Here is a 4,759-nt window from a genome sequence, read left to right on the forward strand (position 1 = left end):
AGATGGGATGGGGGTTCGATGCCAGCATTGAAATCGGGCAGCTTTCGAGTCACTAGGGAGGCAGCAGAGAGCACCTCCCCCATCACTGCACACAAACACTGGCAGTAAACAGGAACTCACACACGCAGGCTCCATCACACAATGCTGCCACATCACATCCTGCCAGCTCACACTGAGGCAAGCACACAACATTCTCAATGCTAAACCCTGCAAACAATCTAAAGGAACAGTGATCCCAGCCCTCCGCCCGCTCTGAGGTACAGGTCAACGGTGCCAGACCCGGTAACACCACACCCACCGAGGCGTCTCCCACCCGCACGGTGGAGCCGGGGAGAGAGGGCCCACACATGGTCCTGTTTGCCTTGTCAGCGATGGGGATTAAGCAGCACAAACACCCTGGGGCACGGCAGCTAGAGATGGGCACTGGCCTTGAGCCTAACCCGTCCAGCCCAACCCAACCTGCCCAGCCCACCCTGCCCAGCCCAACCTGCCCAGCCCAACCTGCCCAGCCCGCCCCGCCCCGTCCAGCCCACCCCCGCCCAACCATCCGGCAACCCACCCACCCGGCCCAACCCCACCCCGCCCAGCCCACCCCAACCCCTGCCCAGCCCAGCCCAGCCCACCCCCCAGCCCAGCCCACCCGCCCAGCCCAACCTGCCCTCCACCCCGCCCCGTCCAGCCCACCCCGCCCAGCCCAGCCCAAACCTGCCCAGCCCAGCCACCCCGCCCCCAACCTGCCCAGTCCACCCCGCCCCGTCCAACCCAGCCCACCCCGCCCAACCCACCTGCCCAGCCCGCCCTGCCCAGCCCACCCCGTCCAGCCCACCCCATCCTGCCCAGCCCACCCCGTCCAGCCTAGCCCACCCTACCCCGCCCAGCCCAACCCATCCTGCCCAGCCCACCCCCCGTCCAGCCCACCCTGCCCAGCCCATCCAGCCCACCCACCCTGCCCCTGCCCAGCCCCTCACAACCTGCTCCCTCCCGGTCACCACAGGACACTGCATGGAGGGCAGTTGCCGAATGGTCACTCATTCTATCCCCCAAATGGTGGCGACAAGATCACTGAGTTTATTGTCACGTGTACTGAGGTACATTGAAACTCCAGGGAACACAGACTCACTCAGTTCCATTCAACCTGTTAATGCCCAGGATCGTTCTCAAGTTGCTGCACCCAGGCCGTTCAGTCCACAACTCTGAACAACCAAACCATCAAAGGAAGTTTCACCACCTGTGGCCACATGTCCCCCCTGTTATAGAATGGTTACAGCACAGAGCAAGGTCACGTCCACAACATGTGTGATACAATGGACTCTTGACCTTTCATCCTTGACCAGTCTGTGCGGAGTTTGCACCTTCTCCCTGTGACCACGTGGGTTTCCCACGGGTGCCCCTGATTCCTGCCACATCCCGAGGACACTGGACCCTGAGGGACAACTCTTCACTCACCCGCAGTCTATAGCACACACCATGCACCACCAGACGTCACACCCGGGCTCTCAATGTCCCTCCTACGCCGATGAAAATGAAAACAAAATCTGCAATTCTGGAACGGAAGCAGAACATTCCGCAAAGACACCAGATCCAACAGGGAAAGAGACACAGAGTTGGTTTCAATCCAAAGACATTGTCAGACCTTTCTGGAGTAGTCTCTGTGCCTGATTCCTCTAGAGTTTCTAGATTTTCACCATTTAGAAAGTACTCCACTGATGATGAGGAGAATAATCTGGAGGACAGTGAGCTCAGTGGAGAATACAAATATGCAATAAGAGGGAGGTGGTGCTGAGGCTTTTGAAGAACATTAAGATGGAAAAGACGGTTGTAGTGTAAGGTAGATATTCCTGCTGGAGCTCTAGGCCCAGTGGAGTTCCGCAGGGGTCTGTGCTGGGACCTCTGCTGTTTGTGACTTGGATGTAAATGTAGATGGGATGGCGAGTAAGTTTGCTGACAAAACAAAAATGGAAGGAGTTGCGGACAGTGAGGACAGTGTCAGACATACAGTAGGATACAGATCCGCAGCAGAAGCGGCAGATAGTGTTTAATCCGAGCAAGTGTGAGTCGCTGCACTATAGTCATAGAGTGTGGAAACAGGCCCTTTGCCCCAATTTGCCCACGCCGACCAACATGTCCCATCTACACTTGTCCCACTTGCCTGTGTTTGACCCACGACCTTCTAAACCGACCATATTCATGTGCCCGTCCCAATGTGTTTTATACATGTGATAGTACCGGCCTCAACTACCTCTTCTGGCGATTTGTTTCATACACCCACCAGGCTTGTGTAAAATGTTGCCCCTTGGGCTCCTATTAACACCCCACCCCATCCCACCCCACCCCCATCTTAAACCTGCCTTCTGGTTCTCGATTCCCCTACTGTACTGTACTGTAAAATACTGTACTCACCCTATATTTACCTCTCGTGATTTTATACATCTTTATAAGATCATCCCCTCATCCCCCCTCTCTCTCTCTGTCTCTCTCTATCTCTGCTCTGCCCCCCCCCCCCCTCATCCCCTCATCCCCTCTCTGTCTCCCCCCCCCTCTCTCTCTCTCTCCATCTCTCCCTCTGTCTGTTACCCAATTCCCAACCCATGGCGATATGTTTCTAATTTCGCGTGCTCCTATTTTAGATGATTGCATTAGTTGTCACAAACATTTGATCAAATATGTGCCGGCAGTTTAGACACGCAACCTGTTTCTCCATCTGCTGAATGCGGTTCCAACACAAACGTAGAATCTTCGCCTTGTCTGGGTGGATGGATCAAGGAATGAAGGATGGGATTTGTGGAGACCGCGTCCAATCTTCCTTGTTTTGGGGAACAGTTTCAAATGAAAGTGAAGGATGGTGAACATTGAATGAGAGCATCACACTGCTGATAGGAAGCGGCCTGACCAAGCCCCTGAGCCGCTGAGTTACTCCAGCACTTTGTGTAGTGACTGGGGATAGATTGTGATGAAGGACCATGCTGGTTCCCCAGGGACGGGGAGAGCGTGGAATGATCCAATGGGCCGGCGCGGGGACAAGGCCGACAAACGGGAACCAATTATTTGTTGGGAGAGGCAACTAGAGGATGTGAAACCGGGGGGAGATCACCGGTCAACACCGACCCCCGGGACCCGCCGCTCACCGGCCGTGTCCGGCTTGGACGCTGTGGCCAGTCCCGAACCTCGCCCAGAGGCATCAACCACTTCCCCGGCGGAGTGTATGCGGTCACTGTGGAGCGAGGAGCAGTTAGGAGCTGTCGGAAGTCCGGGTGGGGAGGAGCGGGTTGGGGCGGTGAGGGGTGACGGCCAAATGTCGCTGATCTCTCCCCCCCCCCCCCCCCCATCTCCCCCCCCCACCCCACCCTCAAACTGTGACTACATAACCTGTGGTAGAGGGGCCACCTTCCTCCCCCCTCCCCTTCCCAATCCCACCCCCCTCCACTTCCACTTCTCCCCCCCCCCCCCCCCCCCAAGAACAGTGGGGTCTAGGAACTTAGTCACCGCGGGAATGCTCGATGGGCCGAGTGGCCTCCCGCTTCTAGTTGGTTTGTTAATTGCTACGCACCACAACACGAAGCATATTTCCCCACGGTGAAGGAAGGAAGTCATTCGGCCCATCGGCCTGTGTTAGCTCACAGAACAATCCCAGTTCCCGGTGACTCGCTCTCCCCATCAACACCGATGAAGGGTCCTGACCCACTGAGTTACTCCAGCACTCTGTGAAACGTCACCTATCCATGTTCTCCACAGATGCTGCCTGACCCACTGAGTTACTCCAGCACTCTGTGAAACGTCACCTATCCATGTTCTCCACAGATGCTGCCTGCCCCGCTGAGTTACTCCAGCACTCTGTGAAACGTCACCTATCCATGTTCTCCACAGATGCTGCCTGACCCGCTGAGTTACTCCAGCACTCTGTGAAACGTCACCTATCCATGTTCTCCACAGATGCTGCCTGACCCACTGAGTTACTCCAGCACTCTGTGAAACGTCACATATCCATGTTCTCCACAGATGCTGCCTGACCCACTGAGTTACTCCAGCACTCTGTGAAACGTCACCTATCCATGTTCTCCACAGATGCTGCCTGACCCACTGAGTTACTCCAGCACTCTGTGAAACGTCACCTATCCATGTTCTCCACAGATGCTGCCTGACCCACTGAGTTACTCCAGCACCGAGTCTGTGAAACGTCACTATCCATGTTCTCCACAGATCTGCCTGAAACCCACTGAGTTACTCCACACTCTGTGAAACGTCACCTATCCATGTTCTCCACAGATGCTGCCTGACCCGCTGAGTTACTCCAGCACTCTGTGAAACGTCACCTATCCATGTTCCCCACAGATGCTGCCTGACCCACTGAGTTACTCCAACTCTCTGTCTATCTCCTGCTGCAGATTCCTCGGCTCACGGACTCAAGGGGAACGCAACAGTGAATGTAAAGTGTTGCTATCCACGTGTCTAACTGGGATGAGGATTAATTCCGCCAACGTTTACGAAGCGTGACTAATGATGGCCCGACGTTGGCAGAAGCAGTGGTCCGGGCAGAGGGAGCGGCCTGCCAATAACCAAGGTGACCGACAGGAAGAGGGCGCCGGCGGGCGATGGATGCACCATCTGGCGCTGATGTGGCAATGCGGAGCCGGGCAGCAGCAACTGCGCTTCATTCCCGCTCCTTAAGGCGCTCAACAATCTGTGAATGCAGGCGCCGAGGACAGCAGAGCCGGCCCACAGACAAGCCAGCTCTGTAAAATGGACGTGGCATCCGAGCAAC

The sequence above is a fragment of the Leucoraja erinacea genome, chromosome 27 (assembly GCF_028641065.1).
Source record: "Leucoraja erinacea ecotype New England chromosome 27, Leri_hhj_1, whole genome shotgun sequence".
Taxonomy (NCBI): domain Eukaryota; kingdom Metazoa; phylum Chordata; class Chondrichthyes; order Rajiformes; family Rajidae; genus Leucoraja; species Leucoraja erinaceus.